We start from the raw sequence: 26,413 nt of genomic DNA on the forward strand, positions 1-26,413 counted from the left end.
AGGGAACAACATGGAGAGCAATCCCCACCACGCTGCTCCAGCCTTTCCCACAGTTTTAGGGTGAGAAGTTGGAGGCGGAGAAGCAAGAAACTAAAAAGTTCTGTAACAAAACTACCCTTAGCAACTTATTTACTCCAAAACAGTATTTTTTAAAGCCCTATTTTATTAATCAGTTATTTGTCTTTATTAGGACAACACTTCACATTCCAAGACGGGTGCAGCAATTTTCCTCACTATAATAAACCAATAAAATTAGTTTATAGGCAAAAAGAAATGTTAAGGGCCTGGTGGCACTGCAACCCCCTGAACAAATCTTTTTTAAGTGGCATTTACCCTGCAACTCTTGTGCCCGGGTAAACGGGCACAAGAAAGAGTTTATCTTCAAATAATCAGGACTTGAACTTGGCATCAGTCTGTTGATTTGGGGTGGGTTGGGTCTGTCTTCCTTTCGTGGCTAAATGAGGGAAAAAATAGGATTTTGCTCCCTGGGGTTACTTTGGAGAACAAAGGTTTGGTTGGGAAACAAATCCTGCATTAGAAAACAGAATCCCAGAATCCCAGAGGTAGGAAAAGGCCTCCAAGACCATTAAGCGCAGCCTATGACCAATCCCCACCTGGAACTCTGTTCCATTATCTACATTCCTGACTGAAAAAAGGTTTTTGGAAGTGCTTGGAGCCTTAAGGAAGTGCCCAGACGCTGTGTTCATTTGGTGGCACCGAGGAAGGGAGGGCCTGGCTCCCGGGCTGCTCTGCCCGGGCTGGAACAGCCCCAGAGCTCATCAGCACTCCAGATTCCTCACCCTCTGGGATGAGATGTCTCCCGGGACTCACTCAGCTTATTGGGAAGAGGCCCTTGAAATACATCTGCATTCATGCTGGAAATTAGTGGATTTGAAGTTGGAAGGGCTGGACTTTCCAAGAGTGGAGAGTGAACACATGTTCAGCAAAGGACCCAGATTTTTCCATCCCTCTCCGAGCTGCACGGCAGCTCTATCCATCATTTTTCCAGTTGCTGCATTCCGTTCCAATCCCAACAAACTGCTGGGAAAGATCTTTGATAATAACTAGCCACCAAGACCTGGGAGACTTCATTTATTACGGCATAATACCCACGTTCCCCAGCTCGTGCTGGACCATATGGAGCGCTCTCCGCTGGGTTTGGCGGAGTTACTGGGGTGAAACAGGGATGGATTTTGTTCCTCATCCTCTTCAATTATGCCATAGATTGGATCATGCAGCAAACTCCAGCAGATCATCTGGGCATAGCAATCAGCCCCGAGGAGCACATCACTGAGCTCATCTGTGCCAATAAACACAGCGCTCGGCGCGGAGACTCCGGCGGGAGCTGATCCCGGGAGCAAATCAATAGGGCTTAGCACTCACCGAAAGCTAAAAATGGGAACACACACCTCAGTCTGTCACTTGCAGGCAGGAAAAGGCAGAGGGAAGAATTTTATCCAAGGTCAGTTTCTTTGGATCTTGCACTAACCATCACTAACCTGGGAAATCGGGAAGCCTGGTCCTGCCTGGTGCCCAGAATTCCTGTGCAGGTGGTTCTCCTCAAGCCCAGCGTCACCCAGTACTCTGCAGTGACCAGGATGGAACCATAATGGTCCCAGTGCCCAGATGCTGTGGCCACATTTCCATGGAATCTGGAACGGTTTGGGATGGAAGGGGCCTTAAAGCTCATCCAGTGCCACCCCTGCCATGGGCAGGCACACCTTCCACTAGCCCAGGTTGCTCCAACCTGGCCTTGGACGCTTCCAGGGGTGGGGACTCCCCAGCCTCTCTGGGCACCCTACACCCAAACTTCTGTGCCTGTGTTTAACTGTCCCCCAAAATCTCCCTGATAAATAGACCATAATTTAACAGAAGTCCCCTTTTTGGTGCATAAGGACTAATAGAACATGACATTTATTATTCAAAAGAGGTGGCAAACGAATCAAGACGTTGATTCAATGTGAACAGGCAGAATGTGATCCCTGCTCCTGCCTCTGCGAGCCATAAATAATAGAATGGTTCCCATTCCCATTCCATTATCGCTAATAATGAGTTATGGGTAAAGCCACCACGTCCCTCGCAAAAAGCAAGATATAGCTCTGCTTATGGTTGATTATTAGAGGCTAAAATAAAGAGATTGATGCCCAAAAAAAAGTCTAATTAGCATTAGTCTATTGGAGAGGAAGCTGAGCATGCTGCTCTAGCACTGCCAAATGAAATTAAGGCCCAATTATTGATAAATGAAGAGTGGTTTGTGCTGGAGCCTGGCCTGGAGTCGAGGAAATACATCTGTCATTTGGCCTGCACAGGAGTCATTCATGTGTGACACGGCATCCTGTGCATTTATCATGCATCTGTAGATTTTTGGTTTAATTCACTTAGCTGTCTAACGAGATTCGGGGCCGGTGCCTCGCGCCGCGGCAGGATTTGGGCTGACAGATGCGGCTGGGGGCTGAGATGGTGTGTGACACCACGAGCCATCCTGCGTGTTAATTATTAGTGAAACCACGGTGCCCCTCCGTTAATGGGCTGCTTTATCTGCCTCCATGGCTTTTCCAGCCAGCAATTACCCGGTGGCTGCGGGGCAGGTGGGACACAGGCCGGATCAAGGGACCGTTGTTGCTCGGTGCCCTCGCTGCCGCTGTACCACTTCCATAAAAATTGGTGGCGGAGGTGTTTGAAGGAACCCCGCACCTCCCCGCTCTCTCACGCCCACAGACTCCAGGAGTGAGATAAGCGGGGTCAGAACTGCCCGCTCTTCATACAGCTCAAAGTGCTGCAATAGTTTATTAGGCCCACTGTCGAAGGCAAATGCAAAGCACACGTCTGTGGGCATGATAAAGCTGCAGCAGCACTGTTGCGGTGCCAGCGCAGCGCAGGACCGGGAGGCAGATTTATCCTGTCTCACTACAGTTGGATTGGAAGTTCGTGGAGTTCTGTCATCATCTTGAGGGGAGAACTGAAAATAAATGTCACCTCCAGGTGCTGAGACAAGGGGGAGTTTGTCGGGAGTTCTGAGGCAGCGTGAGGCCAGGGGTGGCAGAAACCTCCTGAAGTGACAAAGGGGAGGTTTAGGTTGGACATTGGGAAGAGATTCCTGGCTGGGAGGCCCTGGCACAGGTTTCCCAGAGAAGCTGTGGCTGCCCCACCCCTGGAAGTGTCCAAGGCCAGGTTGGAATACCCTGGGCTATGGAAGGTGTCCCTGCCCATGGCAGGGGGTGGAACAGCATGATCCTCAAAATCCCTTCCGACACAAAGCACTCTGTGATTTCACAGGGATTCGAACCCCCCTGGCCAGAGCTCTTGGCTTCAGAGGTACCAAAATACCTGCCGAGGATCTGGGGCTTGGTGTTATGTCCCCGGCACTGTGACACATGGGGATCACGCCTCGGGAAGTGCCTTTTCTCAGCAGGCACCTGATAACATGGCTGGGAAGTGGGTTGGAGCTGTCACAGGTGTCAGAGCTTCGCCGCTTCCAAAGGGCCCCGTGAGAGCTCCGCCGTGTCTTTTAATACCCAAACGTTTTTGGAAATCTGCCCCAATTTTAAGTAGGGCAGGAAAAGTCTCATCATCCAAAAGAGCTGCAAATCATTTCTCTAGACAAGGAGTCAGCTTCCCAAAGGCACTGCCTGATTCCTGCTCCTCACTCAGGCCCATTGAAAGGAGGCTGTGCCGTGGATCCCAGCTTTCCCCAGGGGTTGTCCCTGCTCACCACTGACCCCCACCAGGCTCCGCTCCGGCACCGGCCGTGGCTGCCATGGAGAAACCTGGGTGTGGGCAGGTGCCAGTGCACAGGTTGCCCAGAGAGGTGGTGGAAACCCCATCCCTGGAAGTGTCTGAGGCCAGGCTGGACAGGGCTTGGAGCAACCTGGGCTAGTGGAAGGTGTCCCTGCCCATGGAAAGAGATGATCCTTAAAATCCCTTCCAATCCAAACCATTCACAAGGTGTCCATCAGTATTAGAGACACTGAAAACCCCAAATAATATAAACCAAATCCTTTCTGGAAGGTGTTTCTCCTTGTGACATTCCTCCAGGTCCCTCCAAAGCGGAGGAATCGTCCCTGGCTGCTGTTCCACGGATATTTCTCCCACCGAGCAGCGCCGGGCCTCCAATGTGAGCTGCATTTCAAATATTAAAACCAACAATGCGGTGTAATTCCCCTCACTCACCCTGACTCGATTTGGGGCCGCCGCCGTAAGCCGGCTGCCATATGGAGATGTGCTGGCCCCTTGTGCTGGGGCACGCCGGGAGAACTGCTGCTTGGCCACTCCTGTGGCCATGGGGACCAGGCCCCAGCTCGCCCCTTCCCGCTGCCTCCAGCAGCCCGGGACAGTTTTACTGATGGTATGGATTTTTATCAGTTTTTGTACGTTTTATTGGTTTCATCCTCTCTGCCTCCTCAGAGCACCCCTGGCCATCCCCTCTGAGGTGCCATCCACTTGGAGGTGCAGGGTCTGTTCCCACCCCCAAACCCTGGTGTGATCCCAGCCCTGGTCCCTCGCTGTGTCCCGCGGTGGCACAGGGAAGGAGCAGGATCTGTCCCGGCCCTGTGGATGTGCCCGGCTCACCTTGTGTGTGCCTGGCTCACCTTGTGTGTGCCCGGCTCACCTTGTCTGTGCCCAGCTCACCTTGTCTGTGCCCGGCTCACCTTGTGTGTGCCCAGCTCACCTTGTGTGTGCCCGGCTCACCTTGTGTGTGCTCAGCTCACCTTGTGTGTGCCCAGCTCACCCTGTGTGTGCCCAGCTCACCTTGTGTGTGCCCATCTCACCTTGTGTGTGCCCGGCTCACCTTGTGTGTGCCCATCTCACCTTGTGTGTGCCCGGCTCACCTTGTCTGTGCTCAGCTCACCTTGTCTGTGCTCAGCTCACCTTGTCTGTGCTCAGCTCACCTTGTGTGTGCCTGGCTCACCCTGTGTGTGCCCGGCTCACCTTGTGTGTGCCCATCTCACCTTGTCTGTGCCAGCTCACCTTGTCTGTGCCCGGCTCACCCTGTGTGTGCCCAGCTCACCTTGTGTGTGCCCGGCTCACCTTGTCTGTGCCCACCCGCGCTGTGACCCCGCTGCTCGCTCACAAAAGCGAGTTTTTGCTGCCAAGCACAGTTTTGTGTTTACAAAAGAACATGCAAAGCAGTGCTAAGTAGAGAATGACATTTTCCCCCTCACAAGGAGCCAGATTTCCCTGTGCTCCCGGAATGCACAGCTCCATCCCCACAGTGTCCCTCGTGCCCAGGGGGGGCTCGGCACCACCTTGAACGGGGCTGGAGCAACCTGGGCTGGGGAGGGTGTCCCTGCCCCTGGCAGTGCGTGGAACTGGATGGGCTCTGAGCTCCCTTCCCACCCAAACCATTCCAGCATTCCCTGGTTCTCTGAAAACGCAGCTCCATGCGTTGTGGAGAGGTTGCCACAGTCTCTTTCAAAGGAACCTAAGGCACAACATGGAATAAAAAGAGGAAATTGTCTTTTTCCTTAGGAAAAAAAAAAGGCACTTCAATAAAGTTCTTGCTGAAAAAAAAAAAGAGCACGAGGAAAATAGACTCGAACAAGCTGAGCTACAGAGACACAACAATAGCTGCAGGGCTGAGACCTTGGAAAGAAGCTTGTGCTCGGGGAAGGGTTTTACAGGGAGTTTTAAACCACTTTCAAATGTCAAGTTGGGTTTTTTGACGTGGTTACGTTCGCCCCATAAAAATAAAGTGATTTGAAGACCCTTTGGGGGCCCTGGAACAGCTCCCGCTCTTGCTATAGAGACTGTGCTTCACATGTTGGTTTAAGCTGCTTATTGCCTTTTATGACACTCTGGTTATTAGGTTAAATCAGCAGCACTTGCATTCAGAAGCTCTATTGATCACATGCAATACATAGACGGGTGGGAGCTTTTCTGTGAGGAGAATAAATGACCTCCGTGTTTCCCCCGTCAAACCCAGGGGTTATCAGGGGACCCTGAACGGGAACTGCCCAAAATCCAGCCTTTATTTTGGCAGGAGTGGCGCTTGGTAGCGGTGAAGTGTAGTGACCCAGTAATCTGCTCTTTGCCACAGAGCTGCAAAGGGGAATATTTGCACCTTGTCAACTAAAAGGGGCTTTTAAAAGCACTGAATCCTCTGCCTTCCCTTTGTGCCTCCGCCACTAGGCCGAGCCCCGGCGTCCCTTGGAGATGGGCAGCCGGGGCTGCTGGCAGGTGTCCCTGCCCGGGGCAGGGGGCTGGGGCTGGAGGGTCTGTCAGATCCTGTCCAGCCCAACACTGCAGGGCTCTCTGGGCTCCCCATCCCCTCCGCAGGGCCAGGGGGAGGCTGGAGCTGCGGCTGCCGAGGGACGCTCCGCACGAGGATTGCTAAACCGCTGCGCGCTGTAATGTGTTATGACATAGATCAGCTGTTGTTTTCCAGTCTCAAAGGAAACCTTGTGGAATCTCATTCCTTTGACTGTATTAAATTAGCTGCAAATGTTGTCCTTTAAACACAAACTCAAGGCCCTTTCGCTGGAAAATTGAACGTGGATGGCGAGGCCAGTGAAATCTCTTTAAAGCTATTGTTTCTTTGGAGATGTGGTTTACCTTTAGTGTTATAACAAAGTAAATTAATAAATGAAGGGGTAGGAGAATTGTTACTATAGCAATCCCCATGGAAACATCAAAAATGCCACAAACACTCATCCTCAGCCTCCAGCTCCTGGGAGAGCACGACTCGAGGTAGAACACGGGGACGGCTCCTCTGAATTCAGCCAAATCTCTGTTCTCTTGAAACTGTGCTCAGGGGCAGGTAGTGCTCTCTAATAAAGGGGAATCACAGGAGCAGTTCTGTTGGAAAAGCCCTCCCAGCCCATGGATCCCCCCTGTGCCCGATGCCCACCTTGTCCCCCAGCCCAGAGCACTGAGTGCCACGGCCAGGCCTTCCTGGGACACCTGCAGGGGTGGGGACTCCAAACCTCCCGGGCAGTTCCAGTGCCTGACAGCCCTTTCCATTCAATGTCGTGGGTATCCACAGATCCCCAAAAATAAAGGACTCTTTTCCTACCAGACCTAGCGAGCATGTTGCTTTGGGAAGTGTCTGTGTTGCCCCCAGCTCTGCCCCCCGTGGTGACCCTCCCCAGGGTTTCCAAGCCCTCTGCTGGGAAACAGCTCCACAGACAGTGGCACAAGGTCTTGCACGGGTGTTGGCACCGAGTTTGCATTTTTCCTCCATCTCCTCATGTCTCTGCAACATGAGAAGGCTCTGGAGCCGCTCGGCTCTTGCCATGGTCACCCTTCCAAAGGGGGAGGAGGGAGCAGGACCAGCGGCCACGGTTTGACTGAAAGAAAAAGGCACCTGTTGAAAGAGTTACTGGGGGTTAAATCCTGACATTTTCCTCCAAAATTGATCTTGCTTTAGAACTTCCCAGTGAATTGAATGCCATCAGCCTGAGAGAGGTGGAGCGATGGTCCCACACCTCTGGTCATCCTGCTGTGGCTTCCAAAGAGGAACACACGGAATTCTTGGCTGTGAGGGGGATGAGGGGATGGCACAGGCTGCCCAGAGAAGCTGTGGCTGCCCCATCCCAGGAAGTGTCCAAGGCCAGGTTGGAGCAACCTGGTCTATGGAAGGTGTCCCTGCCCTGGCAAGGGGTAGAATGAGATGAGCTTTAAGGCCCCTTCCAACCCTGGAACTGAAGTGCTCAAGGAGCAAAGGCAGGAGCGAGGTCAGGGCTGGAAAACAGCCACGTTCCGTGCTCAGCATCCGTCCGGGGATGAGTTTGGCTCCTAATCAGGGCTGACAATTAGGCCGTACAGTTAATATTTTTACAGCTGTTTTATTAATAACACATACAGAGCATCCAGCCAGGATTTGTTGGAGACACCTCAGGAAAACGAATGATGTAAATAACAGATGGATGCGGAATAGTCTCACAAACAGGCATCAAGATATTCCCATCTTGTTTAGAAGGAATTTAAACAGACAGATTGGAGATAAACAGGCAAACTGAGAAGAGGAGAGGGTGGGAATGGGACTGGATAAACCTCCAAGGTGCCTGGGGAGTCCCTCAAGTCCTCAGGATCGTGCCATCCATACGGATGCGGATGTGCCCACCTGGAGCAGCCGGTGGGAGCACAGAGGAGCCCTTCCCATGTGTCTCCCACCCCTGCCAGCCTGGGTTAACCCTTGCAGGATCTCTCTCCCAGCTCCCTAGCCTGGAAATGGTTAATTAGGACAATTTCAACACCCCTGAAATGATTTTACCTTTAAATCTTAACTCTGCTGTTCCATGGTTTTGCTTCTCTGAATGTCTCGGGATTTTGGGGCAGAGCAATAAGAAGGGAGAAGGGGGATGTGACCCTGGAAGGGACTGGTTAGTGCATTTTTGGGGCAAACAGCTGCCAACTGTGTGCACAGCGTGAGCTGATAAACATCCCCCGTGGGTGACACACTAATGCTTTGTGTATGGAGGGTAAACCAAAATCATCTGGCGCCAGTAGCCGGTGAATCATAGGGATTTGCACTTGGATTTGTACCTTGGGATTTTCTCTGGAGCTTGGAGAGCTCGGAGACCCGGTGGTTAACAGCTGGAACTGGAAGTCCAAGTTCTGGGGTGTGTGATGGGAGGAGGGCACGGGGATGGACAGAGAGGTCTGGCCTGGAGCAGAGAAGGGCCTGGGGAGACCCGAGAGCCCCTTCCAGGGCCTAAAGGGGCTCCGGGAGAGCAGCCTGTTCCTGTCACAGGCACAGTGAGAGCTGCTCTGGGGACTGGCTGCCTTTCTGCACAGCACTGGGGCACATGGGATATCAGGAAAACTCCTGCATGGAAAGGGCTGGCCAGGCCTGGCATCCCTGGTCATCCCTGGAGGGATTGAAACCGTGTGGCTGTGGCACCTGGGGACGTGGGGCAGTGGCGGCCTTGGCACCTCTGGGGGCTCAAGGGCTATTCCAACCCCAGTGATTCCATGGTTCTGTGATTCTAAAGGATTCTATGATTATCTCCTGACAATGTAACTAAATTTTTATAACTTTAGGCCACAGGCATGGAAACTCCTGGGAGCCCCTTCCCAGGTCCAACAGGCAGGGATGGAGCCGCACACCGGAGCTCCCACCAGCAGCCTCTCCGCTGGATAACGGGATAATCAGGCATTTCAGTGGAGATAGTTAAAGGATAAAGAGTAGAGGCAGGAAGTCTATGGAGCTTGGTTTGCAGAGCTCTACAGTACAGACGCCTTAACACATAAATTTAACAATTATTATTGTGTTGCCCTTTTCCAAGAAAGGGTAAAGGAGATTTGTAGGAGCACTTAACACATGTAAATCCCCACCTCCTTAAAGCAAAGCACTGTGCTAAATGGGGCCGTAAATATCAGGAGTATTCTGTCCTTTTGGAAATCATACCTTTCTTCCCCCTCCTTTCAATGCAATTAAATTGTGCCTTATTATAACACAGCTCTTGGGAACCAGGCATTTAAAAAACTCCAAACAGGTGTTTACGGAGACAGACAACAATCTTCCTTGGGTTAGACGGAAGTGGAAGGCGAAGGCAAGAGGCAGTTTGTGGAAAACAGGGCCTGAATCACAACTTGCTGTTGCTTTGCCAAAAATAAGATCAAATCTCCACCCGCCACATCTCCTGCCCACGAGCTGGAGCTGAAACATTCACCTGGGCTTCTCTTGAGTCCCTCAAAGAGCTGTGGCAGTGGAATCACTGAGGTTGGAAAAGACCTCGGGGATCATGGAGTGACCCAGCCCCACCTCGTCCCCAGCCCAGAGCACTGAGTGCCATGTCCAGACATTCCTTGGACACCTCCAGGGATAGGAACAATTCCAGTGCCTGGCCACCCCTTCCAGTCTCTCCATCCCAGAGCATCTGTGGTGGGGGCTGCTTCCTGAGGGAGACACTGACCCTTCCCGGGGCCAGAGAGCTCCCAGCAAAGCCCTGTGATCCCGCAGTGCCCCCCAGCCCACGGGCTGCAGGAGGATTCCAGGTGGGCCGTTGGCAGAGCTCGTTTCCCCAGCCACTCCTGGCAGGACCCCTCCAGCGCGTTTCTGCTGCTGAAAAGGTGCCTGGTGTGTAATTTATATGTTATGATTAGCACACAGAGCCCCAGTTGTAAACTGACGAGGTTGGACGGCCCTTAAATCCCGACTGCTGGAGTTCAGGCCGCCGGGCTGGCCCGCTCCGCTCCGGTTCCTGCCGTAACTCCGCGCTGTCGCGGCGCTGCCAGCGGAGCTGCACTGCTCCCGGGACGGCGGCGGCGCAGGGAAGAACCAGGATCACATTTGGCACATTTAATCAGATAATTATTTCTTAAGGAACGAGCAGGAATGTTAAATGCATTTCCCTGCTTTTTTTCCATCTGTCGGGGCTGACGTGCAAGACTGGAGCTGTGCTAAGGAGGCCGCTCTCCCGAGCCGCCGCCTGATTAATATTTCAGGATTATTCGGGCCCCGCTCTCGGCGCGGTGTCTGTTTGCAGGACATCTGGCTGCAACATGTGCCTCGTTAAGTTACACCTGTACCGCCGAGGTCAGCCTGGCAGGGAGGGGGAGAGGGCCAGGAGAAGGGGTTGTTAACGGTGCCAGGTGTGGGCACGGGCCCGCCCGGGGTGGGGTGTCAGGAAGCAGGGCCGGCGTTAATCACCCGAAAACACTCCTGCACCGAGTGGGGGTCTCACTGCATCAACCAGCGACTCAAAGAACCCTCTGCACGGCGCCCTGGAATGCCTCCCTGTGCTCACACACACTGTGTGACCCAGCCTGGGTGCTGGGGAGGGTTCAAAGCCAACTCAAATCGGTTTTTTTCTGGATGAAAACCTCGCTGGGTTTTCCTTGGCCACACTGAATCGATCCATCACGCAATGGAGCAAAGAGCAGGGGCTGGTGCTGGGGCCTCCCCGGCCCTCAGGACCAGCCAGGAGAGGCTGTGTCCTCTCTGGGAGGGACTTTCTCACAGCCAGCCAGGAGAAAAGTCCAGGAAAAAGGTCACTGGTGGCAGCAGGCAGCGTGTGCCAGAGCCAACCCAGAGTGGGAGAGCAGCTCTGCTGTAAGGACAGACCCCAGGAGAGAAGCAGAGCTCCTGGACACAGGAAAAGCCATCCCAGCTGTTCACCTAAAGGGGAGGTTTTCAGGGACATCAGGATACCTGCTCTCCTGGACCCCACGGCTCCCTCTGAGCCGAAGGGAGCTGTTTTCTCCAGCTGGGAATGGCAGCGCAGGGATTTGTTGTTTCATTTCTTTGTTTGTTTAAGAAAACCCCTTCTGGAAAATCAGTTTCTTTGTTCATTTTCCCCTTTCTCCCCCTGTTCAGAGGCAGAATTAACAAATAGTTCATAAGGCATTTTCTGCCCTCCAGAGACAGGAGCTGTGGGATGGCCACGTGTTGGGAAGTCGTGGATGCCTAAAGGTTTGTTCCACTGAACAGGGGAACAGGGAAGGAGGGTTTGGACTGGAATCCCCCTTGGATTTAAGAAGCACCAGCACCAGCAGCTTTTTGGGGGCTCCAGTTTTCCAGCAGCTCGTTTTGTGCCACCCCATTTCTTTCCACCTTTCCCAGAGGGTGGGTGATGGATTTCCCAGGGCCTTGCTCCTCCCAGACCTGGCTTCCAGGAGGTCAGGCCCAACCACACGGATAAGCTTCTGAAAAGACTGGTTTTCCAAAAGTTTTTAAGTCTGCTTTTCCACCAGCCAGAGGAACAAGTACAACCCACCGGATTTGGAAGAGGGGACGTCTCCTGTTTAATTTTGCCGTTGCCATAGTGATTGATTAAATAAAATAAAATAAAAAAAACCCTCAACTTGTAAATTCCAAATCCTAATTGTACTGACAACAATCTAAATGTGGCTGGAACAGTGAGTCACACTCCAGATTATGTGTCTCAAATAGGTTTTAATTTCAATCTAACAAGGCAATTATTGTACAGTATGTTAATTCCGTATCATTTGATTAACACAAACGTGCTGCTGGAGCTTTAGCACCTCTGGTATTTAGTGAGATCTATATCTGTGGCAGAGATAAACCCCTCTGCCTCGCTTGGTGCTCATAATTAACATGTAATATGCAGATGTGTCAGGGCACCCTCCCAGAGCCCACCAAAACGGAGATCCCAGGGTTCAGCCCCGGGGAAACCACTGCCAGGGAAACCAGGGAAATACCCACCCCAAAAATGTTGATGTCAAAGGAAAGGAAACCCAGCTATTCCTGAGAGTCCTCCAGCATGCCAGGCTCCTGAGGGATGCTGGCTCTTCCCGGAGCTGGGAATGCCGCAGCCTCCCGGACAGCCTGTTCCTCTCTCTGTGCTCACTTCCTTTCCTGCCGGGAGACTGCTCTGGAAACTCAGAAAGATGGGAATTCACAGCGAAAATATATCGTTTAATCCCGTAGTGCAGAGAGGCCTGTGCGGCCTTGGGTTATTCATTTTCACGTGTAATCCCATAAAAGCTTCTGTTCCTTAATCTTGGAGGCTGCCAAGGAATTCGAGGGCCCCTTCCAGCAGTGAGGTCAGCGCCCGGAGCCTCGATAACGAGTCGGTGGGGACTCGGCCCTGGGACGCTTCCCAACCTGGCCCTGCTCCTTCCTGCCCGAGCTCCCAGAGCGTCCCCGGCCCAGCTGCAGAGCCCAGGGTGAGCTGCGAGGCTCCCTCTGCCCCCGGGAACTGCTGGGCAAGAAGGAGAAGCACAGGAGGAGGCTGGGAGCCGTGGTGGAGCCGAGGCATCGTCCCCATGGCCATTTGGGACAGAACCCCGGAGGAAAAGCGGGCCCATTCCCCCAGAAGAGCTCCGAGATCAGGGTGATTCCATGGCAAACAGTGCCTGGCTGAGTGGAGCAGCACCGGGACACGGGGCCAGGCCTCATTTCCCCCCGTGGAGCAATACAACGATTCAGTGTAGGCAGGAGCTCCTTTTAAACCACCAACTGCTTTCAAGGCATTTTGGATGGATATTTAGCTCTGAACAAATGGCATTTCCTTGTAAATCCATATTCCCAAGCCTGTGTACAAATACAGTTGAGCACCAAATCCCTTTGCGGTTTTGCTGTTTCAAAACTGAGGCACTTTGGGGTTTGACACTGGAAAAAGGGGAAAAACAGCTAAAAAACCTGAGTTCTGATGGTTTGCAGCACCAGTGCTGGTGCTAAAGTTGTTTTCCTATGAATATAGATTACATTTTTTTACATGGCAAATAAACAAATGCATAAAGATGCGTTATTTCGTAAGCATAAAAAAAAACCTGCTGCAAGTATAGTGGTTTTAATTTGTTTTTATGATTACTTGTAATTAATTAGCATCAAAAGGAGATTATCAACACAGCTAAAAATTGAAATTGTACCAGCTAGCACAGGAGTGATTTCGCTTGTTTATCTTTGTATTAAGGTGGAAAAAAAGAAATTATCCTGTTTTTTATTTTATTTTGTAACTCTACTTAGATTGAAGTGTCAAAAACTAGTGGCAACACAGCCTAAAAATGAACAAAAATGCCTCAAAAGAGAAATAATATCGATAATTAGGAGCTGTGCAGAGCCCACGCCATGCACATAAATATTTTGGGTGGTTTGACTGATTGTTAAAGTTTCCAAAAGGCTTTTTAGAAACCATGTTTACACTTTATGGAGCAATTTATGAGGACATAGGGATGTTCTCCCGAGGAAGCTGCTGTTCCTCGTGTGAAGCCAAAGCAAGGACAAGTTTTGGGAGACATCATGGAAGGAGCCCAGGGATCCACCAGGGAAAACTCCAAGGTGCCAATTGTCTGACCCTGTGGGAGGGTTGGAGGAGGTTCTGCTCCACAGACAGGCTTTAATTAAATCAGAACAACCCCAAAGCAGATGATGCCTCCCAAACCTTCTTAGGGATTTCCTGCCCTTCCACCACCTTCTGCCCTCCTGTTCCACCACTCCAGGACCCTCTGGCACTTGGGTGCTCGTTGGCATCCTGGTGTTTCAGGGAAAGGAGGTCCTGCACCGAAGGCCTGCTGGAATCCCTCCTGGGAGTCTCCAAAGCACCCCCAGCACATGAGCCCCGTTCCAGGAGCACAGCAGGAGCACCAGGGCTCCCAGTGGGAGAGCTCTTGGCCTTCCACACCCAGCAAACCCTCGGCAAGGAGCAGCTTCTCTTGGAGGCACATCCGTAACTCTGTGAGTGCATCTCCCACACTTCTCACCCTGGAAAACTCCTGGCAACCACCAGGGCTGCCAACCCTCTTCCCAAGGAGAACGATCCCCCAGAAGCTCCTTTTAAATGCCACTTTTTCCTGTAAATGCCAAATCCGGCACCGCCTCATTAGTTATTAATGAAGCAACATATTTGTTCAAAATTGATGATTGTTGATCTGCTCCCATCGTTGTATGAAATATTAACGCAGCGTTTGTACTTGCAACCATTTTGCAGACATTAGGCTGTGGATTTGCATATTCATGAGTGCTCATAAATGTTTAAGGAGACAGCCCAGAAAGCATGTGAGCTGTCAGCCAGCCAGTAAAAAGGCATATTTACTGGCTTAATAAGGACTGCAGTTTATAGGACAAAACCCAAGAAAACAAATGCAGTGGCTCTTGGGTTCCCTGGCACAACCAGCTCCAGAATCTTTTCCTGCTCTTGGTGTCCCGGAGCTGAGGGACAGCTCAAAGCTGGCTGTGGGACTGGCCACGGGGCAGCTCCTGGTGCAGCTGGGACGCCCTGTTCTCCTGCAGCATTCCAGGGGCTGCCTGACCTTGTCACTGGGATATCTGTCCCTCCATGCCTTGTCCCCAGTCCCTCTCCAGCTCTCCTGGAGCCCCTTTAGGCCCTGGAAGGGGCTCTCAGGTCTCCCTGGATTGTTCCCTTCTCCCAGGGAACACCCCCAGCTCTCCCAGCCTGTTGCTCCAGGTTAGTCCCAAACACCTTCTTTGGAAGCTTTTTGTATTTACACGGTGGTGACACAGGTGCTGATGCTCCAGAGGGCTCAGATCCCACACCCATGGAACTGAGGGAGGGGGGGAAGGAAGAGCAGGGCTCCCACGGTGGGGCTGGGGGCTCCTGCCTCAGGAAATGAGTGTGGATTTTGGAAACTGAGGCAGCTTTGCTCCCCTGATTAGAGCTCTGAAGGTACCACCACAGGCAGGAGAAATGGTCTGTATTTACCACAGCTATACAGATAATGAAATGCTACATTAATGTTATTAAATAATATTTTCCTGCCTGTTAACTGTGTCTAAAGCAGGACAGTGATTCACTGGCAAGACAATAAAACTTCCTTTTCTGCTTACTGGGATTTTTCCCCTCTGCAGAGCATAAATCACATTTTGTGTGGAGCGCATCCTTGCTCTGAGCGCCCCGTGCTGCAGTGGCACAGCCAAGCCAGTTATTTTAATCTCTGCTACTTTATAATAAATGCTTTTTATTGATTTTTATTGTGCACCGCCACGAATTGAATAAACTATGTGCACAAGCAGCCGAGAGGGAAAGGCTGAAGGAGAAAATGTGATCAGCATGTTTCAAAGTTAAAGGTGGAAACACATGGTTGGCACTTTCCTTGGTCAGCAGCTCCCCGGGAGCACCAGCAAAGGGAGCGAACGTGCTGTACGTGTGATTCTTTGCTCTTACAGTCCCAGATCTGGGAGGATTCTGCAGGAAGGATGAATGTGATACACAGAATCATCGAATCCCAGATGGATTGGGTTGGAAGGGATCTTAAAGCTCATCTCGTGCCACCCCCCAGGGGCAGGAACACCTTCCACTAGCCCAGGTCACACATTGCAGGGATATTATTTGAAATCTAATTTAAAAAAAAAAAAAAAAGAAAAGGAAACATTCTCCTTGCAAACCAGAGGCTGAGGTTGTGCTTTGCCATTTGCTGCTGGGAAGGAGCTCAGGACTGTCCTGTGAGCTGGGGCCCTGTCCCATGGAAGGGGGCGAGGCAGCGGGTGCCGTGGGCAGTGACCCTGGCAGGGGAGCTCTGGGGGCCCTGCTGCAGGGGCTTCACTCCCTGTCTCAGCCAGCTCCCGGCAAACCGGGATTGTCCAGCTGGACAGTGCCCTGCAGGGGTAAATGCACCGCCACAGCCGGCAGGGGCTGCACGGGGGGCCTGCGAGAGCCGGCGCTGCCCGTCATCCCTTACCCACCCCAGCCTGCTGCCCTCGTGCAGAGCTGCCGCCCCGCTGCCTGACGCGTGGCCAAGGCATTTGGGACACAGCAATAACCATCTCCTTGGCCACGCGGCCTTTGCCAGCCCCTGCCTGCCCCGGGTCCAGCACAGAGCCCCGGCAGCCCCACGGCGCCGGTCCTTGTTTGACGGAGCCCGGCCCCGCAGGTGAGCCCCGCAATGGTTTGTCGCGGGGCCGCCGGAGTTCCAGCACTTCCCTGCGCTCCGCAGGCTCGTTTCTTGGGGGTGTTATAACTCGGAGCTGCTCCATTAGGTAGCAAACAAAGTACAGCTGGATCCGGCAGGCTCAGCTTGAGGCTGGGCTTTCACACAACCTGCTGGATCGGGAAGAATGCCGTGCCCTTGTCACACGGCTCCGACTGGCGCCTGGAAAGACAGGAATCCATCGATTCCTGCATAATATGGACTCACGCTGCCTTTGCACAACAGCAGGTTTCACACCCCAAAATAACCTGGCAAAAAACCCGCAGCAGTTTTCCTGCTGGTTTAGCCGGGAAATGTGTTACTACTCCAGGTAATGTGGTGCTTATTACACAATTACCTCAAGTGCTTGACAATGCATTAATTGCTGCTTGATTCAAACATTTCCCGGGGAGGAACCAAACTCTGTCATTGTGACAAATTACGAGTCAATAACCGGGTTCTGAGGGAGAGGGAGAGAAGAAGCTGGAGATCTCTTCGTTGAGGGGACCAGACCGTGGCTAAGTGAAACCCTGAGCGGCAGTTTTGGGATGCACGAGCCCAAATTCCAGGGGTGGAGGCGAGCGGGGAAGCACAAGGTAGAGCTGATCCTCCTTAGCACTCAGAATGCTCATCACAGGCTCACAGAGTCATTTAGGTTGAAAAGCACCTCCACAAGGTCATCTCCAGCCCAGGAGATTCTGTGATTCCGTGATTTGATGGCATTATTTCGGTATTATTTACAAAATATGTATTGATATGATTAGAGTTACTTATTCCTTAGTCACAAACTGCATCTGGAGCTTCAGCTCTGAGTCTCCCTCCGGCAGAGCTCTGGGAAAGCACCACCTCTGCTGCTTTTGTAACCCCGTTCAGGCTGACTCAGGACCTTGGGCACAGCCATCAAAGCGTTCACTTGTGAAACCCAACTGGAACAGACACAGTTTTCCCGGGAGAAAAATTCCCCTGTAAAACAACAGGGCAGGGAAAACTGCAGGCCTCCGGCCCTCCTCCTGCGGCGTTTCATCCCTTTTCCTCGCTGCTCCCAGCCCCGGGCCCTGCCCAGCCCTGAAGCTGCCCGGGGCGGGGCAGGGGCGGTGCTGGGACACCCCCGGGGTGACACCCCCGGAGTGACACCCTCGGAGTGACACCCCCGGAGTGACACCCCCGGAGTGACACCCCAGGAGTGACACCCCCGGAGTGCCACCCCCGGAGTGACACCCCCGGAGTGACACCCCCGGAGTGACACCCCCGGCCGGAGCCGTGGCCGCTCCGGGGTCAGCTGCCGACATTCCATTGGGCTCCGGAGGGAGAGCATTTTGCCCGAGGTGGCTGCAGATGTTCAGGGAGATGCCCCAAGGCCCTGCAGATCACCGTGGCTTCACTTCCCACCCTCAGCTCTTCCTTCTGCCTCGCTGCCCCGCGGGCAGTGCCGGGCAATCCTGGCGGGCGGGTGGCCCCTGGCTGCTGGGCAGGGATGCGAGGGCGGCTCTGGCATGGGTTGAAAAGCACCTGCACAAGGTGGACAAGGAGGGACACACCTGTCCCTCCTCTCTCCTCTTGTCCAAGTGTCCAGAATCCTGGAATCATGATTTCCCCATTCCGGAAGTTCCCCGGCAGCAGCAGCCTCGTCCCTCCGGCTTTAATCCCGTGCTGTCGGTCGGCGCCTGGGTCTGCATCCTGCCCTTCAGGGAGGAATATATTTGGGATAAAACCCTTTGCACCGAAATGTGAACCAGCAGGTTGCAAAGTAATTCCCACTGCACTTGTGTTTCAGTGCCACGCCGGTAAAATGGCTGGTGGGGAAACTGCTCCGAGGGGATGGAGCCTGGAATTCCCGGGGCTCGTACACACGGAAAGGAACTGTCAGAGGGAGCGGCTCCCGAGGAATCCTCCCCATCCAGACTTTCTCTAATAAGCAGGAGGCATTAATCAGGAGTTGAGGTCTGCAAATATTTGCCTGTTTCCATAGCGATGGGGGAGCCCACACACACAATAATACCTTTTCCCACATGCGTTATCATCGCTTCCTAATAATATAATCACAAAGCCACTGCTCAGGCGGGGCCAGGGGGAGAATAAACACCATTAATTAACAGACTTATAAACTAGAGGAGGAGGAGGAGGTGGCAAAGGAGGAATCGAGTGTAAAATGCGTGTTGGAGCAGAAGACGGTGGTTTGGGCCTGTCTCGTTTCGCAAGGAAACTTCACAAACTCTTAATTATCTCCCAAATACTCCCTGTCTTCTTCCAAAAATAAAACTTCTGACAACTGTTCAAACCACGCCACGCTCTCACCCACCAAACACACATTTCTGTAAAAATATAAAGCCATGGCTGGGAAGTGTCAGAGTCATTTATTTGAAGGAGAAAAAGTGAGACTTTTGGCATCGCTCGCGAAATCAGACGCCGAGTTGTCTCCCAAAGAGGACACGGATTGTCTGGAGCTGCAGGGAATGTGGCACATGACAGGAGAGTGACACTTGGCCAGGCTCTGAATGAGTGATGTCACTGCACAGCGTGCACAGAGCCACGATTGTCTGCAGGGATCGCTCCCGGGATTTCCAAAGCCCTGCCACCAAGGTGGGAAGTGCTGCCTGCCCAAGGGGTTTCACGGGAATGGAGCATCCAAAGCCAAAGGGATTTCTGGAATCCAGCCTGGCTTTGCTCATTCCTTACTTCTGAATCCAAAGTTCTTAACAGAGACGTGGACTTTGGTCTGTAAAGCAGCAAAGTTTTAAGGCTGGCTTTGGTTTCTTAGGACCAGCAGCACCCACAGGAGTCAGCTCTGAGTTTCCAGGGTGAGAGGAGTGTCCCTGTCCCAGAATGCCCATGGCAGCTGGATAGCTGGATAACTGGATAGCTGGATAACTGGATGGCTGGGTAACTGGATGGCTGGGTAACTGGATGGCTGGATAATTGGATAGATGGATAACTGGATAGCTGGATGGCTGGATAACTGGATAACTGGATAACTGGACAGTTGGGAGCAGCCATCCCTGCTTTCTAACACAGTCCCAAGCCCAGAAGGATGGCACAGGAGAGGGGCTGCACCACTCCCCAGTGCTGCTGCCATCTGAGGAATGTGGATTTGGTTGATGACAACCTCATTATGGCCCATAATTGCGACGCCATCTCCTCGTAAACACTGGGTTAAAAACTCCTGGAAGATGCTCGTTCCCCTCATTATTAATTAGCACGTGTCCACTCCGCCAGATCCACAGCCCAAACTTCATTTGTTATGTGCAGCCAAATGCATGAGTAGCTTTTGAGTAATTATTTTCCAACATCATCTAATACCTCTCTGCACATCAATTAAAAATCCTCTTAACAAGGAACTGCATTTTGTTGGAGATCAAATGCCTCGTCCAAAGCTGTATCAATCATGTAGAGCTAATTAGTGGGTCTGCTTTATATCATTTGTTTTACTTTATTATTCTATTATACACTTCCTAATGAAACCAATTGAACAATTTTGAAATCTTTGTTCAATTAATTGAAGGCTTAGAGGCCAGATACCGGGGTTTTTTTGCTTTAAAAAGCACAGATGAAAAAGGAAGTAAAAATCCCTATGTGTTTTATATCTGTTTTACATGGTAAAGGGTTTAGCACTATTTTTATATCACTTGCAAGTAACTGATGGCTCAGCAGACCCTGGGAGCCCTTTGGTCAGTCCAGTGATGTCAAAGGGCTGAAAGGATGGGAGAAAGATCTACGGGAGCTGATCCCGAGCGCACATTCCCTACACTATTGCCAGTGGTCACTGATGTTTTCTGAGGCAGTCACACTGTTTTCAAACAGGAAAGGATGGTCAGGGTGAGTGTCTGCTGTGGGAACAGTGGATGAGATGGGAAGTGAGGCCCCAAGGAGTTGCTGTCCCCTCGCTCCTCACCGGTGTCACTGCTCGGGAGCAGCACAGGCTCCTCATCCTGGGTTTTTAGGAGGAAGACTAGCCAAGCCCGGCTTAGCCAAGCCTGGAGGAGCCCAGCTCCTGTCTCCTGGAGGACCAGCAGCTGCTCAGGGAGCTGAGCACTGCTAGAAACTTCCAAGGCACAGCGCAGCTCTGTTCTCCAGGCACCGGGAGCAGGGAGACCCTGTCCAAGGGCAGAGCTGTTCTGATGGACAAGCAGTGGCTGAGCATCCCAAAACACGGCTCAGCTTGGAGCAGAGCTGTGCTGTGAGGAAGGAGAGAGATGGGAAAGGTGGGAGAAGGTGGATGAATGATGCTCCCAGAAGGGCAGTGGCCCCTGGGTGGTGCCTGTGGCAGCAGGACGGAGACATGCCTGTCCCCTGTGCCGGCCCTGCTGAGGCACCTCCAGTGCTGGGGGCACTTTGGGGCCCCTCAGGAGAGAGACCTTGACCCAAATGATCCTGGGATCCTCCAAGTGTAACAGTGGTTCCTCCTTTTACCCCCTTCCACACTAATTTTCCACTGTCCAAATGGCCCAACTCGCCCGGTATCTCTAGGAGGACACATCATATGTGGCAAAGCATATCTTAATTAATGTACAATCAGAGTAGTTCATGCTGGTAAAGTAGAACTAATTTTCTCCAGCCAGGCTGTCTGAGCGGCCCCTCTGCAGCAAAGTGAATGCTTTTTAGCTAAATAAAACTGACAAATCAGCAGATGCTTAGGGGCTTGCAGCAAATGGACTGTGTTTCCTTTTTCATATGGATAAGGAGGGTAAAAATAAGAATGACTTTCACATGCCGTCAGATTGCGCCGGAGAAATCAAGGGATATTATAGAAGCATTGGAGCAGAGGGAATTCAGATTTAGACCTCTAGAAATCTGGGTTTGGAGCTGAGTTTCTACTTCTTGTTAATATGAAAAAATATTGCTTACATTTGCTACAGGCTGGATTTAAAGGCACAGGTCTGTCACAAAGGCTGCTCTGACAGCCGGGAGCAGGAGCCACCTGTGCTTCCCTCCCTCTGGGATACACAGGTATCCAGTGGGATGTCTTCCCCATCCCCAGCAGCGCTGGGACAGGCTGGACGTGTGCCGAGCTCGGGGAGGGGTGGATGGTGGGATCCCAGAGCTGACTCCAGGCTCCAGACTCACTGTGAATCACAGAATCATGGAATGGGTTGGGCTGGAAGGGATCTTAAATCTCCTCCAGTCCAACCATTTTCTGGGCAGGGACACCTTCCACAGCCCAGGCTGCTCCAAGGCTTGGTCTCTGAACATAAAGAGACCCCCAGAGGAGCGGCAGAAAATGACTGGGAATATTCCTGGATTCCCAGTGAATAATCAGGGAATTTAGGCTCTGTTTTACTGTGCGAGCAGGTCCCACTGAGCTCCATCTGTAGCAGATGTGGTGGAACTGCCCCCAGGGGCATCCCGCTCTCCCTGGACACCAGTGGTCACACCTCTGATGTCCAGTGCCCAGGTGGGAAGGGCCTCTGGAGCGGGGACATTTGGGAACCATTAAGATTCCTTGCTCCTTCACGGCCTGTTTCCCGTTTCTCCGTCCGAGGGGAGCGGGGGACGCATCCTTTTCGGATTATCCCGGCATCCTGTTTGGGAAGTTTGTGCCAGAAGGAGCAGTTCCATTTCACATCCAGCCACGAAGCAAAACCAGACACACACAGACCCCGGGACCTCTTGGTGTCACAGGAGAGCTGCTGCTCCCTTGGCTTTGGGGCCTTGGCCATCTCAGAGCTTAGGAAGAGTCACAGGGAAAAAATTCCCTATAACTAGTGGAGTGCTAAACTGATGTGAGTGGGAGGAAAAGCAGGGAAAGCGGTTAAGACCGGTTTGGAATTCTGCAGAGTTTAATTATCTTTGGGGGTGATGGAAACAGCCCTCGTGAGGGTGTAAATCCCTCTCACACCTGGATTTGAGCCGGAGGAGCACCGGCTCCCAGGCTGCCTCTCCTGGAAAACAAGGGCAGAGCAGGAAGGTCATGGAGACCCGGGCAGCCTGGGCTGGGGAAGGGTCCCTGCTGGGGCAGGCGCTGGAAGGACATGGCCATCCCACACCCCACACTCCTGTCCAGCTGCAGCCTGGCCTCGGGAGCACTGGAGCCTTCCTGGAGTTATGTTTTCCCTGGGAATGCTGTGGCAGTTAAATTTCCTCTGCTGGGGAGCCACCAAAGCCTTTGGGAATCTTGGATGGTGCAGCTGGAGCTCCTGTCCCTCGACTGAGCTCCTTCCCTTTGTGTGAGGGTGTCTGCGAAGCAGCACCGTGCAGACACTGCACTTGGAGCTTTACACTTCCCCTAAGGATTGGAGCTGGATCCATCTCTTACGGCAGGGATTGGGTTGGCACCCAAGACTCCAGTTTCCCAAGGGAAAAATGCAGCATATTTTCATTTAAACAAGCAATGCTCCAGTTTATTAACATGAGGACAAGCCCTGGGCTGCGGGTGCTGAGCAGAGTCTCAGTTCTCTGCCTGGATCTCTGCACCTGAGCAGGGACAGACTTTAAAAAGAAGCCTGAAAAACAGATCTAACACACCCAGAGCCATGAATCGAAGCTCACCTGTGTCCTCAGGGCTCTTACTCAGCCTGTAGAGCATCAGAGCCACATTTCCAGTCCCAAAATAGGGCTTAAGTAGGACAGGAGTGTTGGTAACCTTGTGCTGGCCACAGCGCGGGCATGTTTTCAGCTCAAGTGAACATTGAATTCTTGCTGAAATCCTCTTGGCACCGAGCCTGGCTCAGGGCTTGGCGAGGGGACACCGGGTACAACATCCAGGAGCCGGAGTGTGCCCTGGATGAACCACACGGAGCACACGAGCTCCGTCCCAGGTGAGAGATCCGGGCACGTCTTGGGGCATGGCTAGAAAAAAGGCTCTCTATTTTCTCATCTTCCCTCTCTGAAAATTTAATGTATTGGAAAGCAAATGCACCCCTGTCCTCATTTTCTTTTAGGGGCACCAGCTTGTGATGTCCTGACAATCAGTCCAGACAAACACGGAGCGACGGTTCCCCTCCCGCCCCGCTCCTGGTCCGCACAGCCCGGGATCTTCTCCTGCCCCTCAGCTGGAGCACGAGAGAACAGCCATCTGGAAATTAATTTGGAACAAAGTGTAAGGAGAGAATATTTTTGTGATCTAATCCTTTCGGTGCCATTATTTAATTTGTGCGCACAAAGCGAGGAGCGCGGGGACAGATGCGCGGGAGCTCGAGAGGCAGGAGGACATTGTTCTGCTCTCCTCCTCTAAAGAGCCAATTATTCTCCTCTAAGTCCTTTAGTTTTGGGGGCTGACGGAGTAGTTTAAGGGATAAAAGTATTAGCCTTTCATCTGGAGGATTCAAGTGCCAGTCCTCCAGGCAGACCAAAGCAAAATGAAGTGGGTTGGCTTATTTTCCCTCCTTAATGCATTATTATATAATGGCATTATTAAACATTAGTGAATAGAGAATTTAAATTTGCAGCATTGACAGCTGATTAATTTTTTTTTTAAGCAAAAAAATTTCGCTCATCATCAGAAATATAAATTAAATCTTTGAGAACTGTGCGAGGAAAAGCACAATAGTTGCTGTTTTCTATGAGTCTAATGCTCCTTTCTGTAATTCTGTATTGGGGGGAGTTTTCTTTTGGCTGCTGAATAAAATACAGATTTGAGGCTTTGCAATAAGGTAATTGGAGGTGTCCTGACCTGTGAGTCCATCACAGCAGGTGCCAAGGAGCTCCTGAACACCTGGAAACACCAGTTTTCCACAGCAGTTCCCAGCACAGAACCCCAGCCTCTGGCACATCCATACTTATCCACACTCTTCCACACTCATCCACACTGCCAGGTGATGGGCAGCCTCAGGAATAACAAAGAAAAGAGTACAGAGATCCAAACAGCAGCAAAATTGTGGGAATGTGGTTTGTGCAGTGGTAATGTCCCAAAGCACAGTGTTTGCTGGAGGGAGTGTCTGACCACATCCCTGCCCAGCACCAGAATGGCTTTCAGTCACTTTAACTCTCAGAACATCCAGTTATTTCCCACTAATGCCACTGATGTGGCACTTACATTAAATGGAACTGTTTCTACAATGGCTTCATTTAACTGACTCATTCTAAATTCCCACCTTCTACTCATCCCTCTTATCTTTCCCACAGGACCTGGTGGAGAAGGTCTCACCATGGAGTCACAGACAGGTTTGGGTTAGGAAAGGCTTGAGAACTGTCATCAAATATAAAGCTTCCCTTCAGCTCCCGAGTAACAGGTTTATTAAGCAGTGCCCTTGGTTTTCCTGCAGCTCCTGGTCCGCGTTCCCCGCCGGAGGGACCGTCAGCAGCTCCCGCGGCAGCGCCGTTGTGCTGACTACACACAGTGTAATGATTTCCATCCATCTCGGGAGCCCGGGCAGCCTTCCTGGCACACCACACCTGTGCCTGGGACGGACTGCGGTAATTGCCGCGTCCTTCCCGCTCCCTTCCCGCCAGGACGGCCCTAATCAAGATGCATGGCCGCTGGCATCCAGCTGCTCCCGCATCCCCGCTCCGGCCCACACCTTAACCCCTCCTGCTGCACCTCCAGCCAGAACCAGCGGCACAGCTCCCTCGGGGCTGAGCCAGGGCAGGGAATTGGGTTGGTTGTTACTGTTGCTGGATCTGCTCCCGCCACGGGGAGTGAGGCACATGGGGCTTTAACCAGTTGTAGTTCCCTCATTCCTGGATCAGGGGTGGGCTCAGGCCAGAGAGCCGCAGAATCCCAGAGTGGTTTGGGCTGGACAGGATTTTAAGGATCAGCTCATTCCCACCCTCTGCCACGGGCAGGGACACCTTCCACGGGATCAGGTTGCTCCAAGGCCCGTGCAGCCTGGCCTGGAACACTTCCAGAGTGTCCCTGCCCATGGCAGGGCGATAGAAGAGAGGATGTGTAAAGGTCCCTTCCAACCCAGACCATTCTGGGATTCACTGGGATTCTTTGGAAATGCTCCCACAGGGAAAAATTCCCTGAGGCAGAAAAAAGGGATGGTAATTCAAGACATCCAGAACTCAGCAGGATCCTTCTCAGAAACTAATTTGACCCCAAACCCCTAATTTTTGACTGAATTGGACCCTCCTGTGCCTCCCCAGGAGTGCTCCCAGCCACCATCCAGGGAAATACAATATCCCATAGAAATTGTACTTCTGGGAGAGAAATAGAGGGACTCCTGCAGCACCTTCCAGCTCTTTACATGGACTCGGGAATCTGAGGGATTAGGGGTGGTTTAGCCCTATAAGCCCAGCACAGGCTGCTACAAACAGCACTTCAAACTCCTAATTTCCCAAAATCTCCATATTACCCGGTCAAGATCTTTAAGCAACCAGCAGATTTCCCCAGATTGTTGCCCAGAGCTGTTAATCCCACGTTTCATCCTCTCCTGGGGGTTTTGCAGAGGCTGAGAAATGTAATCCTAATTTAATCCTGACTCTGGAAAGCAGTGGGGAAGGTGGAGGGGCAGATCTGGAGCGGGAAGATTCCCATGGGTGAGGCAGCACAGCCATGGGGTTCAGTGTGAAAGGGCTCCCCAGAAACCCCCTTTGTATTCCCAAGGTATTCCCAGGGACCCCACAGCCCTGCCAGGGGGAAAGGCCACTGGAGATCTGAGGGACACTGAGGGCTTTACCCCCAGGGCATCCCATGTGGAGGTGGGATGAGAGACGCCAGGGGAGCTGGAGGGTGAGTGGACAGCCTGGGTGTCCCTGAGGACGGTCTTTGAGGCAACACAAGTCCTTCAGTCACTGATCTGAGCTGATGCCAAAATAAATATTATCAGGTCCCCACGGGCCTGACATACCCTGAATATTCCAAGAACTTTTATTCTCCTTGTGACCCACCACATCTGTCCTTTGCACTGAAATTCATCCTTTCTGGGGGTGGGAAGAATGGATCGGGATGGAGAAAGCAATCCATCACTTTGCTGATCCTGGTGTGCCCCTCCCAGCTCAGGATATTCTGTGATCCTGTGACCTTCCCTCATTCATGCGGAGAAAAATTCCTCGGCAGCAGTTGTGTCCATGCAAATTCCACTGAAAAATTCCTCGGCAGCAGTTGTGTCCATGCAAATTCCACTGAAAAATTCCTCGGCAGCAGTTGTGTCCATGCAAATTCCACTGAAAAATTCCTCGGCAGCAGTTGTGTCCATGCAAATTCCACTGAAAAATTCCTCGGCAGCAGTTGTGTCCATGCAAATTCCACTGAAAAATTCCTCGG

The 26,413-nt window shown here is 52.1% G+C and overlaps 1 long non-coding RNA gene across 2 annotated transcripts in view; it reads left to right on the forward strand.

Moving 5' to 3' along the window:
* LOC135406695 (uncharacterized) overlaps positions 1–24,722 on the forward strand; it is a 29,125-nt gene extending 4,403 nt beyond the window's left edge. Inside the window, exons 3-4 of one of the 2 annotated variants that reach the window (XR_010426422.1) lie at positions 23,148–23,305; positions 24,471–24,721. This is a non-coding gene — a long non-coding RNA (uncharacterized LOC135406695). Of the gene's footprint in view, positions 1–23,147; positions 23,306–24,470 lie in introns of both variants that reach the window. The other variant, XR_010426421.1, reaches the window with a different exon arrangement.
* Positions 24,723–26,413: the final 1,691 nt, after the last annotated feature.

Source organism: Pseudopipra pipra, chromosome Z, assembly GCF_036250125.1.
Source record: "Pseudopipra pipra isolate bDixPip1 chromosome Z, bDixPip1.hap1, whole genome shotgun sequence".
Taxonomy (NCBI): Eukaryota; Metazoa; Chordata; class Aves; order Passeriformes; family Pipridae; genus Pseudopipra; species Pseudopipra pipra.